General features: G+C 44.1%; 1 protein-coding gene and 1 long non-coding RNA gene across 2 annotated transcripts in view; one reads left to right on the top strand and one right to left on the bottom strand.

Moving 5' to 3' along the window:
• Window positions 1-16,759, bottom strand: part of LOC144589525 (uncharacterized) — a 300,406-nt gene that overhangs the window by 10,181 nt on the left and 273,466 nt on the right. The gene's annotated exons all lie outside the window — the stretch shown is intronic.
• Window positions 10,307-16,759, top strand: part of LOC140707410 (active breakpoint cluster region-related protein-like) — a 65,609-nt gene continuing 59,156 nt past the window's right edge. Inside the window, exon 1 of the mRNA XM_078394378.1 lies at window positions 10,307-10,322. The gene's annotated coding sequence lies outside the window, so the exon portion shown is untranslated. The remainder of the gene's footprint in view (window positions 10,323-16,759) is intronic.

Raw genomic sequence — 16,759 nt, forward strand, 5'->3', positions numbered from 1 at the left:
GTTTACTTTAGTGAGACATATATAAGATTGCCCTGTTAAAGTCTGAGATCACACATATAATTTAGTGCTTTAAATATTTTAGGAAGAACAGTGATATTTACCTTACAAAATAACATTCCAACAGTGAAAGGTATTCCTAACTATAGGTTAAACTTTTGCATTGACTTCTGGATAGTTCAAATTTAAATCTTTGCAATATTGGAAACAAGTCTGGTATCCTTGTTCACTTCGTGGCATAATGAAATAAGGTGAGTTTGCCCCATCAATTCCATGAAGATGGTATTCTTGAAAGATTTATGGAAAGAATGTTATACTTAAGAACAGTTATGTATATATGAAATTGAGACCTTCAAAATGTAAAGTGAATGTGCAACAGCTGCATGTTTGCCATGGTGTGTATTGCAGAGGCACATATCAAATACTGTTGCTCAATTTGCTTGTGATGGTAAACGTACTCATTGCCATGTAATCTGTGAAATGGTAGACACCAGTGTTTAGGAACTGAATGCTGTTCTGCTGATAGTAAGAACAGCACATTGAGTCAGTAGAGCTGCAGTTGATAACATAGTAAATCTTACTGCAAACTGTAGCTAAAATCCTGTTGTGCAACTTAGTGCTGTGTAAGACTGATGATGTTATCAGCCATGATGGTTTTTCAGAAGTTAAAAATTTCCAATTCTCCTTGCATGTTCTGAGGCTCCCTCGGGATCCTACTCATTATGGGGAAACAGTTTGGGGCTGCGGAATGGTGGTGGGAAATCTTTAATTTGCATAGGTTGCTGCCACTGGGAAACCTTGTAGTCTTTGGGAATGGGGTGTGTGGAGATTTTCTATTTCCAAAGCAACTATCATGACTGATGTCATCAACCTTATGCAAAATTGAATAATTTGACTAAATTTCAGACATTGGGACTTAATTTCTGATTAGGCATATACTGGATTGCACTATGTGGCTGCAAATCTATACATTTATCTGAGAGTAAGCCCCTCTATGTGTAAATACTTAAGCTCTTAAACGATTTATTTTCTGTCTATTAAATTTTGCTGAATTTGCTTTTTTTTTTGCACATATGTACTTGGAGGATGTGCAAACATGCAATCAAAAATCAGGGAGTCTCTTTTTGTTGCATGGATCTACTTTTGCTAATTTCCAAGCGAATAAAGTTGTAATTCTCTGCATAGCTTAGTGTGTTAGGTATCTGGCTGTGAAGCCAGAGATTGGGCGTTCAGTTCCCCACTGTGCATCCAAGGAGAAGAGCCATATTGTGTGTGGCCTTGGGCAAGCTGCACAGGCCCAGGATGCCCTCAGAAGGGAAATGGTAAACCACTTCTGAGTACTCTCTACTTAGAAAACCCTGAAAAGAGTCACCATCAGTCTTGACTGACTGGAAGGCACACAATTATTAATCTTTCTGAACATGAAACAATACACTGTTCATTTAGAACACTGGCTATGTAGCTCTTCAGGATAGCAACTTCAGCATGTGTAAAATAGACACGTATGAGTGTTTGAGGTCTTCAAGAGGGACTGCAATAAAATATCTAGATCTAAATATCTGTGTGGTCTGGGATTCAAAGACCCATGTATGAAATTTTCTCTAAATTTAAATGTGTTTGACTTGTGTTTCCAGAGCAGTGCAAACCTAAGTGAGTTTCAAAAGTAGTTGCTAATACATCAGAGAAATCTGTTTTTAAAATGGGGCAGAAACTTACATTAATGTTCTCATACATACATAAAGTACAGCTTAGATCCCAGCCATGGTTCAGAGACATGGCTGCTTCATTCCTGAGAATAGGGTGTGACCTTAATGATCTGCTGCTACCCAGGGTGTTCAATTCCTTTCAGTGTGTGGTTCTAAACTGTAAGTACAATTAACCTTATGTAATTAACACTTCAAAGGTACCGATTGGTTTTCTAAGTGTATGTTGCACATTTGCCATTACAAACTGTTCAGATTGCTTCAAAAGAACCGAGCAAATGTATGGGGGTTAAGTCCCGATAGCTGTTTGGAATCTCCAAATGTAGAGGCTTTATGCCTTTGCCTGACAGTTGCCGTAGAAGTCTATTCCCTCCCCCCCCCCCGAATGGACCAGTTGACTCACCAGTCGCTGCATGGTGTGGATGTCCATCATTGTTGACATCACTCCAATCATGGAAGTAGCCTGGCTGGTGCCTCCACGTATAGATGACCACTCTGGCAAGGAGGTGGGAAGAAGACCACCATTCAGTCAGCTATGTGGGGAGGTGGGAAGTGCTGGCCGTGCTACTTCCAAGGGGGGTTGGGAATGAGCCTCTCTGGCTATCCCCAGAGATATAACTACAAATAGTCCATCTCTAACACAGAATCTTGCTCCCCAACAATATATAAACAAGAGTACTGTGTGTGTGGTACCAAGGATAATAAATAAATAATAAATAAATAAATTGGAAATTTATGTATGTGTGAAAGTAGAAATCAAACCTGCTAATGAACAATGCTGGCAGTGATAACGGTCACAGGGTCTATGGAAACATAAATGGAAAGCTTCTGGCATCTTATTTAATGGAAAGTAACTGTTGTAACTTGTGCAATATCACTTATGCATGTATAAATCACCAGTAAGATTCTGGCCCATATGAAGCTGTCATAGTGGTACTGGTTAATAGTCTTTATAGTGGTACTGGTCTTATCCTCTATAAATTTGTCTGATCCAGAATTATATTCATCCAATTTGCCAGCCATCACTATGCCTGTGATAAGGATTTCCACAGTTTAACTGTGAGTAAAAAGATGTGCTTACTCAGGGATTTCAGAACTGTTTTTTGGCTGGGTGGAGTTCAAGACTGGCAGGCAGGCCTTTAAGAATTTTGCCTACTAGGTGGTGTGTTTTTACTCAGTGGACAAAATAAACAACAAATTTGTCACTTTCTATTTAATACAGTTAAATGAGTGTCAGTCATAAATATTGTTGGAAAAAAAGAAAAAAGTGGTAAATGGAGTGAAACTTACAGAATTGTTAGGGAAAGAATCAGAAAGGAATTTATTTACTGTCCTTATAGAAATCTATAATGAATTGCACTTTATATATTGCACCTAAAATAATGTAGAGAATTCTGAAATACTGTATACAATTCTAGTCCCTTAAAGGGGTATTGTGGAGTTGGAAAAGGGCAACCAAAAGGGATCAAGGCACTGGAGTAACTCTTGTGTGAGGAAGTCACCCAATTCGAAGTTGCTCATCTTAGAAAAAATGTGTGTAAGCTGAAACATTGTGTAAGGGGAGAAACTGTGGACTCTTCCCCCCTCTTGTAACACTAGAACCCGAAGAGGTTATCCACTGAAGCTAAATTTTAGGAGATTCAGAACAAATAAGTATGCAAAATACTTCTTTGCACGGCACATAGCTAGACTATGGAATTCACTACCACAAGATATGATGGCTGCCAAGTTGGATGGCATTAAAAGGGGTTTTGATAAATTCAGGAAATTTAGGGGATATCTATTGTTGGAGATCACATGATGCAGCTCTATTTATGTCCTAGTGGGCTTCTCATAGGGAACTAATGGGCCACTCTGGGAACAGCATGACTCCTGTTAAGTTCTTAAATCAACCCAAAGTATGAAGAATCATGAACATTTCTATAAATTTCTAAAGGAAGATTTGAGAAAAATGAAAAATACAGAAAAATATTGTGATTTATGAGATGGGTAAGGACCATTTCTCACCTAGTTTAAGTGTAATAGCAAAAGATGGCCCCTCTCCCTACATTATAACATAAAATGAAACAAAATAAAACCTGCATGCAGATAGATGAAAAAAAGAATATCCACAAGTTTCATTCACTCTTTAATATTATTTAAAACACCACTGTGATATTTCCCACTAATTCATTGCTTCTCTCTTGCTCTTACTGTTAGGAATGTATTCCAATTGTTTGTCCATTTGTTTTATTGATATGCTACCTTTCTCCCGATAAGGGAATCCAAGGCGGATCATAATTAAAGACTTGATTTCTGTTCATTAATTACACCAAAAATGAATTTTGGATGAATTTTAAATGAAATTAATTTTGAATTTCAAATATGCCAACAGTATTAATATAAAAATAACTGGTTTTGGCCTTCAGCTTGGCCCCTTTAAGGAGAAAGGTGGGGTAAAAACAAACAAACAAATAAGTAAATAAATAAATAACACAGCAAGAGTTAAATTTGAGCTATCACTGATACCAGCATTAAGACAAACTGGCTCCAGAGCACATGGAGAGTGCACACAAACATTGCAGAAGGAACATGTTTTGTGAATGCTGCTCAGTCAAGCTTCACTGGATCCTGATGTTGTGGCCTTTTGGCTCTTCAGTGATGTTGTGTAGATATTGTCTGATACCTTTCTATGAACACAACAGCTATTCTAATGCTTTGGGGTGTGGGTATAGAACAGTACTTTTCATAAGCCCCATGTCAGAAGGCCTTTCCAATTGTATTCAGTGGAAATGCACAGGATTATCATCTAGGAGGGCTCAACTACAATAGCAGTTTTCAATATTTTCTCCTTTTAATTGTTTTAGAAACAGGTCTGGTTTATACATCGTAAGGGGCTCAATCATACAGTAGTCTTAGCTTAGCTTTTGCCAAATCATTTCATGCAGAAAGCTCAGCCCTCCCATAGCCTAATCAAGAGGAGGGGCTTCACTCCCCTGCACCCCTATTCTATATCCATGAATAACTTGCTTCATCCCATCGTTTGTACACCTTTACTTCAACCAAGATTCCTTTGCTGAATGTGTGGCAAGAGAGTGGTTTACACTAAATTAATAAATCATCATCTTAGAACTGCAGAGCTGGAAGGAACCCAATGAATCATTGAATCCAGCCCTGTCAAGGAGGCACAGTGGGGAATTGAACTCCCATCCTCTGGTTCTGCAGCCAGATACCCCAACCCTTGAGCTACCCAGCACTTCTTTGATATACAATCTTCATTGTGCTGTGCAGTCACTGTGATTTCCGTTAATGATTTGATTTTTATGAGGTTGGATGGTACATGGCCCAGTTTTATAGCAGGGTTGGGCTAGATAGCATTTGGGTCCCTTCCAACTCTGGAAGTGTAAGACTTGTAAAGTTTTATTCCTCATTTAAAGTCTTCAGGTGCCAAGGCACATAGTGTCTCTACCCAGACCTATAGAGTGACAAGAATTTTGAGATGGCCAACTCACCATCAGGTACTCCTTTACAATGGATGTTGAAAAATATAGTATTGTATGGGAACAACTCTAGTTTTGCCCGTTCTCCATTGAAGACAGTGATAATATTTGGATTTTGGCCCAATGACTATACAGCAGAGAAAAGTATGCTTAGATCTGCTGTGATCCACAGTTTTTCAAAGCTGGGGTCTGCTAGTTTACATGGGTAAAATTGCTGTAGTAGTCCAGATGACAAGCAAGTTTCTCACTCTTATTCTGACAAGGTATTAATTGGCAATCCGTACCTCTCTTTAAGAATAATTTTAAGAGCTTTGTTTTCCCCAGAACATTTTTTAAAGATAATCTTTTCCAGTGCCGCCTTTGGAAAGTCTGTTTTCACAAAAATTGTTTGGAAACCAGAAGCTTTTGGTTGAGGGGAATTTGTTAAACAACAGCCCTGTCCATTGCTTTGTGTTTGGGCGAGAAGTGGTTAACTGATGAAAAAACAGTTCCATAAACTTTAAGATACCGTAGAATGGCTGCTCCGGGCATCAACTGAAGACCAATGTGAATTCTCAGACATCCTGGACTCTTGACACCAAACAAGCAGTATTGCATGCAAACTATTTATTTGGCATAAATTTAGCTTAAATTGACTGTCCCTGCTGGTTTAACTAAATTCCTAATCCAACTATGTTAGAGGCAGGCCATGTTAATTGGACAGTCTTCCTTGCCCAGCTAAAGAAAAACTCTTCACGTTTCAGAAATGGAGAAAGAGAAAAGGAGGGCCACCCAGATTGCTTGTGACTGTCCTCTGTTTTAAAAGATGGGCCATAAATTCCAAATTGCTAGCTGAAGAAGAGCTTGAAACCAACATGCATGCTGCAGCTATTTTCATCTAAGAAGTTTACTTGGTTGTTGTGGGTTTTTGCGCTCTTTGGCCATGTTCTGAAGGTTGTTCTTCAGAAGTTTACTTGGCTTCTTCACCTTCAGCCATGAGAATCTGGGACATTAAAAACAGCACATAAATTTGGAACTGCCCACAAGAACTTGATGCACAGTCTTGAGGAAGACAATTTATTGTCAAAAGCTCGCTTTTTTGTTTAGTTTTGTTTTATATTCTTAATGGTTGATTAAAGGTATCACTTGCTCCTGCATTTGTGATGGGAAAAAAAGGAATCAGCTTCTGGGATTTTCCCTTGTGTGGAGTCACTTAATGAATGATAGTGAGCACAAGAGGTTATGCTGTAGACCGGTGGTCCCCAATCTTGGGCCTCCAGATGTTCTTCGACTTCAAATCCCAGAAATCCTGGCCAGGAGAGGTGGTGGTGAAGGCTTCTGGGAGTTGTAGTCCAAGAGCATCTGGAGGCCAAAGGTTGAGGACCAGTCCTGTAGACCACTGCCATCGGTGTTGTAGACTGAGAGAAATTTCCCTGATGAACGTGATACCCGAGTAGGTTAATAATGATATATGATATTTGAGGTAGCTTGGATCCAAGCCATTTAGAGCTTTATCGATTAAAACCAGCACTTTGAATTGTGCTCAGAAACAGATCAGCAGTGGAGCTGTTGTAACAGGGGGGTTGTGTGATCCCTGTAACCTGCCTCAGTCAGCACTCTCGCTGCTGCATTTTGGACCCACTGAAGTTTCCTGACTCTTTCAACAGGTAGCCCCACATAGACTGCATTACAGTAATCCAACCGGGATGTAATTAAGGCAGGTGTCACTGTGGCCAGATCAGACCTCTCAAGAAACTGTTGCAGCGGGCACACTAGTTTTAATTGTACAAATGCATTCCTGGCCACCACCATAACCTGGACATCTTGGCTCAGAGATGAATCCTGGAGCACCCCCAAGCTGAGCACCTGTGTTTTCAGAGAGAGTGTAACCCCATCCGGTACAGGTTGCATCCCTATTCCTTGATCTGCCTTTCAACTGACCAGGAGTGCCTCTGTCTTGTCTGGGTTAAGTTTCATCTTATTCGTCTCCAGTCTATTACCGATGCCAATCACTGATCCAGAGATGAAACACTGATCCAGAGGTGGCAAGGAGGGATAGAGTTGGATGTCATCTGCATATTGGTGACACTGAACCCCAGAACTCTGGACAATCTCTCCCAACAGTTTCATGTAGATGTTAAATAACATAGGAGACAAAACAGAACCCTGAGGGACCCCACAGGCCAGTGGCCAGGGTGTCGAACAGGAATCCCACAGCACCACCTTCTGTGTTCTTTGCTCCAGGAAGGACTAGAGCCAGTGTAAAATGGTACCACCAAGTCCCACTTCAGAGAGATGGGTCAGAAGGATACGACGGTCAATAGTATCAAAAGCTGCTGAGAGATCCAACAGAACCAGTAGTGACACACATCCCTTATTCATTTCCTGACATAGGTCATTCACCAAAGTGACCAAAGCAGTTTCCATCCTAAAACTAGGCCTGAAGCTCAATTGAAATGGATCTAGATACTGTAGTCTGTCTCATACAGGAACCTCTAGAGCTGAGAGGCCACAACCCGACCTAGCACTTTGTCCAACAATGGAATATTAGATACTGGTCAGTAATTATTCAGTATTGTGGGATCCAAGGAGGGCTTCTCTAAAAATGGTCTTACTATTGCCTCCTTTAAGCATGATGGGATAAGACACTCATTGACTTGTATGTAGTTTTCCTCTCAAAGTCAATTTAAAAATATAATACAGTTATGGAGCCTACAACCCAAAGTGGAAGAGTAATGAAGGGGATTAGAAACTTCTTAATCCTGTCTGTGCCAGCCATTCTTCAGTTCAAAATGGTCTTGCAGCTGCTTTTTCCCACCCAGGAAAATTATGGATGATTATTTTTTCCAACACAGAAGAAAATATGCAGGTGGAGAGTATGTGTGGGGGGGAAGGATTTTCGTATGGAAAATGACCTGAAGATAAAGACTTAAGAAACATTCCAACCTTTTGTTAGAATTCTGCTTCAAAATGGAGGATCTGTAGCTACATGTTGTCAAAACCACTTCAGTACAGTAACACCCACAGCCTGGGGCAGTGTGAGGGTCCGCTATTCTTCACCTCCCCCGAACCAAATAAAACAGGAGACGTTTTTGAACCAAACAACTTGTCTTCATTTATTAACTGGGGTAAGGGAATAGAAATGTCTATCAGCTTGGGAATGAACTTCTCCTGTGGGAGCAACGGCTCATACAGGGGCACCCAATCTTCATCAAACGGGTTACTTGACCTCGACGCCCATGGGCCAGCCTGAACCCGGGAGGGTTCTTCGGGTTCGAAGTCATCCGGGTCCGTTGTTAATAGTGGGGTTGTCTCTTCATGCCCTGTATATCCCCAGGGTACATGGTTCTCTGCCCCGGTGAAATCCCAGGGTCCTGGTAATAACCCAGTTTCCTCAGCAACTCCAGATGCCATATTCTCTTTTCCTCTCTCTCTTTCTCTACTCTCTTCTTCTCCTCAGCTAACTTGTGCCGCCACTCTCTAGTCTCCCTTTCTCCCCAGTATGAGGGTCGTACTGTCATTTCCCTCCTCTCCTCTTAGTGAGACGCATCTGTTCCCACTTGCCACTCCAAGGGTCCTGGATGGACACCCATTCCTATCCGCCCTCTTCAACGTCCCTCCTGCGACTGACTTCCCCCACAGCTCCCTCCTCTGGATCTTTCCATCCCCTTCCCGCCCAAACCAGTGGAGTCTGGGTAGATATTGTTAACCCCTTCAGTCCCCATTCTAAATCCAAGGTGTCCACAGCCTGATGTAGCATCCGGGGTGGGAAAGGCATGGGAGCGGTCTGGGTGCCTACGGAGGCTCTAGGGCGAGACGGCACTCCCAACATCACCTCACGACCCGGGGTACGGGTATCACAGGCAGGTTGCACGGGAGGCTCCCAAAAGACAGGGATGGTAAGCCACTTCTGGGTACTCTTCACCTAAACCCATAAAAGGGTTACTGTAACTCGGGATTGACTTGAAGGCTCATAATTATGGTTATTAGAAAGAGATTGCACACAACCCAGCAGCCTATATAGTGAGGAACTTTTCTCAAATTTCTTAAAATCTATAGGGCGAAAATTGAAAGATAATTCTAAAGGCACCATTAAAATAGTTCCTAGAGATGAGTCATTTCCAGAGGTTTCGACATCATACAGACAGAATTGCCTTCCTTTAAATTTAAAAGAAGCCTGTCAGCTTTTTGGGTCAGCTTGCTCTTTAGCTTATCTTGAAATGAAGAAATGAAGAATAGAACATTCTGTCACTCTGGTGAAGCAGAGCTGACCCGTGACTCCTTCCTAGAACATCAGATTTTTTTTTACTTTCTTCCCTTGCAAGGGGCAAGCCTTTAAAGGCCAAATAAAAATTTGTATCATGAAGTGGACAATAAAAATAAAAAATAACATAGATTGTACAAGCTGAGCTCATAAACTAAGAGAAGATTGAGGTTCACCAGAAAGATTAAGATGGAACCAAGTGTGAAAAGCAGCAGCAAATCTTCTAAAATCAGATAAACAAACCATTAATATTTGATTAACACAATTGTGAGTTAGACTGTAATACTTTAAGGTCTGTACATGCTCTCCATTTGTGTGCAGTAATTGCACAGTTTGTAGTAGATGACAAAGGATACTCTTGATTTCCTCCAAGCCAGCATATTTGTTAAAATAATACTGTAGTGAAATGCCAAAAGGTGACGTCATTCCTGCCTGTCCATCACAGAAACTCAAGGGGGAGGAGCCAAGGATAGGACAGGAGGGGCGGAGTTAGAGAGACAGTTGGAGATGTGGAATGGCAGTTAGGGTTTAGGAGAAAGAAGGAGAGGGTTAGTGAATTGAGCTGAGAGTCTTAGGAGAGGGAATTGAGAAGTTTAAACAATATTGTACAAGCAGAAATAAAAGTATAAGCGCTAGTGTACAAGAGAAATATTGATTGAAAGTATACAGCAGTTTGGAATAAAAGCCCCGCCCGCCCCGGACCCCTGGGGGGGGCTACCCGGTCCCTCCTGGCGCCCCCCGCCGCCGCCGCCGACGGCGCCAGCTCCCCGGACCGTGAGCGGGATGCCGAGTCGCCCAGCGGCGGCAGCAGTGACCCAGAGGGAGGCGAAGGCGCCGCCGTCGGAGGCAGCAGCGACTGGAGCGGCAACAGCTCGGACCGCGAGGACGTCTCCTCCGTCGGTGAGGCTCCCCCTCGGAGATGTGGGGAGGGGGAGCGGAATCAAAGAGGCTCTGGCCTCCCCGGGTGCTTTCTTTTTTGCTCTCAGGGGGGCTGCAGGCAGGTGGGTTGGAATCGCAGGGGGGGGGGAGGAATCCGGATGAGCATTGCCAGGTAGACTGCACCGGGGAATGGAGGTTCTCCTGAGCCATCCGTCGTGGATCTGGCCAGGGAAAATAGCCTTTTTGGAGCAACACATTGTTGGCCTGTGGTGGACACCCCTGGTCATGCTGGCTGGGGGAGCGGGGAAGAAGTGCAATCCCTCTGAAAAGAAAAAATCTCTTCCTCAATTTTGCTGCGTACTTCCTCCGATTCGAATGTGTTCCGTGATTTCAAAAGAAGCAAATGGTGACCACCCGGCCTTGTGGCAGTGAGTCACAGGTGGAGTCTTTGGCCTTTCTGGCCCTGGGGTCACTCCCGCTAGTGCGTTTGTAGGCTGAGTCCGATTCTGACTTTGCTTTTCTTCCTTCTCCTGCTAACCCTGGAGATGCTTTGGATTGGACTTCTGGGGGCAGAACCAGGTTCTGGCAAACTAAGGTCCTAGTCCTCATGATTTTTCAAGGTTTGATTTGAATGCACCCTCACCTGGATCCACCTGGTACTTTTTTCAAACTGGACGGTTTACAGGTTATACCTTGGAGACCTTCTCCACCCAGACTAGATTGCTCTGCCACTGCTGCGTGAGGGTCGCCGATGATCTTTCCGCCCTACAAGGTTACCAAGGGCTGGCCCTGCCTTGTGGCAAAGTGAGGCAGCTGCTTCGGGGCAGATGATCGGGGGGGGGGAAGGCGGGGGAGGCCAGCTCTTTCTTCTAAGGCCCTTGTCTCTTTCTTATTCTTGGAAAAGAAGGTGGCGACTGCCAGGTGGCTGGTCTTGCACCCACCAAACGTTCTCAACTGCAGTGGATCATGGGGCATGTTGTCCTTTAGCCTCAGGCTGCAACAGGTCTTGACTCAGCCCCAAAATTAAATTTTGCTTTAGGGTGGCCAAAACAGTTGCTGTTGTCCATTGTCGCCTTTTTTTTGCCACTCAGCTTTCATGCGTGGCCATGAAAACCTACCTTTGTGGGCTGGGAAATAATTATTTTTCTGCTCTGTCTAATTTCATCATCCTCTCTGCCTTTCTAGGTGCCAACCACCACCCCTACCCACCCCCTACAGAGATGTCTCTCTTTCCTTATGGCCTGGTCACGTTCATAGACCAGGGCCTCAAGCTTATTAATGTTTCATTCCTCGGCCACCTGGAAGCTCTCTGCCTGGGGGCCCTCGCCGCTTGCGGAAGGAGTATGTCTGTTCCTTGATGAAGGCCAAGGCCTCTGTACATGCTCAGGGAAGACTGCTGGGTTCAGCGATGCGAGAGAGGTTTGCTCCTGGAGGGGCCCGGAGGGGTTTTTGGTGCTGAGTTGCAGCACGGACCTGGCCTGGAGGCCTCCGCTGTTGATTGTGAGGCTTTTGTGGTAGAGAGAGAGAGCCTCCGATTTAGCTCCAAAGGCCAAGAATAATCTCGATAACCCCGCGTATACTCCTTGAGAGAGACCTGGATCGATGAGGATGTCTCTCTGGCAGGAAATCTTCACATAAACAGGGCTCTAATCTGTGAGCCTCCCTTAGGAGGCTTTGAGGCAGGGAGAGGCAAAGATTCCCTTTGAACCGTGAGCCCGGCTCCAGAGGCTGAAGGTTTGGATCGACGGCCTTGGAAGTGAGGTGGATTTTAGGCCTTTCTCGGTCACCCGGAGATGGGTCCTCCATTCAAATCGTGGAATTCCCTACCAAGGGAAGTCATTCGACTGAGACGTCCCTCTTGAGAGGGGGAAAATGTTAATTATTTAATTGTTGTGCCTACAGGCTGTTACAGCAAATCCTTGATTTTAAAGTTGTTTTATCTCTGAATTCGTGTGCCCCTTAATGAATCTATGATCCTATCAGGGCAGGGTCACTTTTACATGCCCAGAGGCATCCCTTTTTCCAACAGCAGGGTAAAGTTTAATGATTGATTGGTTGTTGTTGTTGTTGATGATGATGATATTATGTATGTACATGTGGTGTTGTGTTGTGTTGATCATGATGGCCTCGGTGGGTGTCTGAAGGCAAGGCTTCTTCGAAAACTTGGTGCATCTTAAATCTTATTGCTTCCACCTCCCTCCCTTTTTTAATTAGCTAAAAGCTTTCTTGGCCGCTTCCCTTTCTCCTGCAGTTCAAAGCCAGGCCCTGCTTAAATTTCGCTGGCGTTCTCTAGCCTCTCTCGGTGACTCCTGGTTAGCGTTGCCTTTCGCTTTCATGAAACATTGGGGGGGCTGCTGAGCCTGGGGAGCAGAAAAAATGATCACGTTGGCCTATCCGATCACGGGCAAAACACCTCCTGCACATTTAACGGCTTGTTCCACCAGAACGCTGCCAACTTCTCCGGTCTTCCAGCATGGAGTAGAACTTCCTCCCATCCGGAGGGTCTAACCCGTTGACCTTTGTGGAACACTCCTGTCTCGATATCTGGGCGAAGGAGGATGCGGCTTTTGGCAGAGCAATCTTGAAATCCTTTCCACCCTGACGTCTGGTGAGTGAGCTTGTCAGTCCCCCAACGGTGTGCCTTCACAGGGGCCTCAAAGAAGAGGAAAGAGAGGTTTACCTACCTGTAACCCTGGTTCTTCGAGGGGTCCTCTGTGAATCCACGCTTCCCGCCCGTCCTCCCCCCTCTGCCTATCACATTGTCCTTGATCTAAGGCCTTGGACCGGGGGGGGGGGGGAATCTTACAGGAACTGAGGGGACCTTTGGAGGGTCGAGCATGCCCTCCACGGGGGAACGTCCTACTAATCACATTTTTTTAAGCTCTAGAAACTTCTGAGACGTCCTGCGCCATGGCCTCTGTGAATGCAGACCACTGGGTTGTTCGGTGCCTGCACAGGAAGTCCTGTCACTTCTTTCTTATTGCTGAGAATATAATCTCAGTGAACACAAGAGGAGGAATACAACACAGTCCACGTGCCAGCTTGTACATGGTCCCTTGTGGGGTGGTGGGGGTGGGGGTGGATATAAGAGCTGATGAGAGAAAAAGTATATTTTCCACCAGCAGCTACTGGTTTGTATCATTCCACGTATGTGTTTTGTAGAGTACAAAGTAATTTGTTTAGATTACTGTTGTGAAACCGATAAGGAAGAGTTACTTTTTAAACAATTGTATTAAGTTTTCAGGGTTTTCTACTGTAATTACAAGAGATTGCTTTTCAGAAAGCCGATGAGGGTTAAACCTTTATTTACTGGTCAGGAATACGTTGTTTCCTGAGCGTGTTATCTCTCTTTTGCCCGGTTCGCAGAGCAAGCCAATGGCCGTATTTATTGCATTTTTTTTTCTTTTCTCTGTTCGGTGCCAAAGTCGGGACAGGAAAGTTTGCTTTCCTAGGAGGGGTGGATAGAACTGTTCCTTTGGAAATGAATTTTTTTAAAAAAGTGTTTGGCTCTGAAGGCAGGTGGAGAGGTTGAGCAACGCGTATTACTGTATCCTGGCTCCTTGCACAGAATGACTAAGGTCGAAACTGAAATAAATCACTGGAACAGGGAAAAGGCTCGGATCCCATTTCCAACTGAACCAGGAAGTTCTTCTCCAGGTAGTTCTGGAGGCAACACAAGCTTGATCCCCCTGAGGGTGTGTGTGGGGGACAAGATCAGTTCTCCCGCCCCCTCCGAAAAGAAAACCACAATCTGCTTCTGTGGGCCATCAAAACCTAGCTTTGTGCGTCCTCTGAATCAAGTGACTTCCCAGTTCCTAGAAGGGGCCATTTGGCGCCTTGAGGGAAGCTTCAGGAGGACTGCATGAGGGAGATCAGAAGACATCAGAGCATGGCCTTGTGTGTGTGTGTGTGTGTTTGTGTGTGTGTTTGTGTGTGTGTGTGTGTGTGTTGCAATTTGTGAATTTGGAGTGACTCTTTTGGGGCGAGGGACAGAATAATCAGAGGGTGCCGCCTTCCAAACCTCCAGGATAATAATAATAATAATAATAATAATAATAATAATAATAATAATAATAATAATAATAATAATAATAATAATAATAATAATAATAATAATAATAATAATAATAATAGTAATAGTAATAGTAATAGTAATAGTAATAGTAATAGTAATTTATTGTCATTGTAAGTATATACACAGTATACCCATACAACGAAATTCACAGACACCCAGAGACCAGACACATGCACAAACATAAAATTCCCCAAACACTCCTCACCCACTAAAAAATCCCCCACTAAAAATACAAACATCTACACCGCAGGCCAAGTAACACAGTCCAACTAATTATTCACTACTGGTGTCTTTAAGCTCATTATTAATTGCAATTATAGCTCTGGGATAAAAACTATTGAGAAAACGTGTGGTCCGAGTCTTAATTGTTCTATATCTTCTGCCAGATGGTAACAGTTCAAAAAAGTTATAAGCAGGATGGGAAGAGTCTCTCAGGATGTTGTGTGACTTCCTTAGACAGTGGGATGTGAAGATGTCATCCAAGGTTGGTAGCTGGAGCCCGATGATATTCTGGGCAATTTTAATGGTTCTCTGTAGAGCTTTTTTGTCCGCTACAGAGTTACTCCCAAACCATGCCAGAATGCCATAGGTTAGGACACTCTCAATGGTGCTACGATAGTATGACAGAATTAAATGCTGAGATAAATTTAACTTCCCGAGCATTCTCAGGAAATACAGCCTCTTCTGTGCCTTCTTCGAAAGAAAAGAAAAAACATGAGATTTTTGCCTTGAGTCGCCCACCTGTCTTAACCAATGCCCACCGAAATCCTGCACCTCCTCAACATTAATGGGAATATAGGAGGTTTTTCCCCCTGCATCCCTCCCACACCTTCTTTTATTTATTTATTTATTTATTTATTTACTTATTTATTTATTTATTTATTTATTTATTGGATTTATATACCACCCCATAGCGCTACAAGCACTCTCCGGGCGGTTTACAATTTTTAATTATACAGGCTACACATTGCCCCTCCAGCAAGCTGGGTACTCATTTTACCGACCTCGGAAGGATGGAAGGCTGAGTCAACCTTGAGCCGGCTACCTGGGATTTGAACCCCAAATCGTGAGCACAGTTTTAGCTTGCAGTACAGCGTTTTAACCACTGCGCCACGAACCAGATGTCTGTGGTTTTGGAAACAGATGGTGCTAACATTTGCTGTCAAGCTGGGGGGGGAAAGGCTATTTTAGAGTCTGGTGGTTACCATTCCAGTTTGCCTTTAATCTGTTTCTAGTATCAGATTTAGTGATGATGATGATGATTTACGACCTAATGGTGGCCCTCCTAGGGTTTTCTCAGTCGACTCAGAAGTGGTTTCTCGCCCCCCCTCCTGGGGGCGCCCTGGGTCCCCCATGCAGCTGGCTCAGGGCCACCCGGGTGCAAGCCAAGGAAACCCATCAGCCACCCTCGCGCTGTGTGGTCTCAGCTGCCTCCTCTCTCTGGAGGCGTGATGGTGGTAATCATGGCTTTATTTATTTAGTTATTTGAGCATTTGTTTTAAAAGTCTGCCTCTCTCTCTCCCTGACAGTCGATGCTGCTCTTTTCCCTCATAACAGGAGCCCTGCAGGCTATGTCAGCTTGAGAGGAAAGGGCTGGCCTCAGTTTTGTATATATGAAATAAATCACATTTCTGGTTATCTGTGCTCGGGGGGGGGGGGGGGGAAATATGTCTTTGCTGAGGAGTGGAATCTTAGAAGGGTAGAATTCTTGAGAGTTACAAATGTGGACATGTTGGTAATTTATCTCTTTATTATCGTATCAGAAAGGCTCTGTTTGCCAGCAAGGGCCAGCATTCAAATTGAGCGAAGCAAAGTTGCCAAGGTTCTCCAGCCTTGCCTTGCTAAGCGTTCTAACGGCCCTTCCTGTCCCATCAAAGAACCGAACTGGCAAAAGATTTTCTGCAGCTGATGAAGGCCGTGCTGGCTGTGGATGATAGGAGCTGTAGTCGAAAATCCTCTGGAATGTGCCCAGTTGGGACCAGCTGGTCCAAACCCAGTTTTGACCCGGGGGAGGGGACTTTGCTTTTATCTCCAGTTATTGATCAGATAGAAGAACAGGGATCTTTTTCTGGGCACCTCCTCGGGAGGTGGGTGGGATTTGAGAAGCACCCCTGTCTTCTCAATTAGGTGATTCAGCTGCAGGGTTTCGGGTGGAGGTCTTTGTCAGTCCCGGCCTCAACGCCACCGAACTCTGTGGGCCTCCTCTGCGAGTAGAAATGTGTAGGATGCCTATGGGTAAGTGGTGACCCGCAAGCCTGTGTCTTAGCAAAAACGGTGTGGATTTTGGTCGGAAGAGGCTTCCTTGCGGTCAGTTCCAAGACGACCGGAGAGGTGGCAGCAGAGCGTGGGTAGCAATTTTGTCTCCCCGTTCAGGAAAGGAAGT

This window comes from Pogona vitticeps, chromosome 5 (assembly GCF_051106095.1).
Source record: "Pogona vitticeps strain Pit_001003342236 chromosome 5, PviZW2.1, whole genome shotgun sequence".
Taxonomy (NCBI): Eukaryota; Metazoa; Chordata; class Lepidosauria; order Squamata; family Agamidae; genus Pogona; species Pogona vitticeps.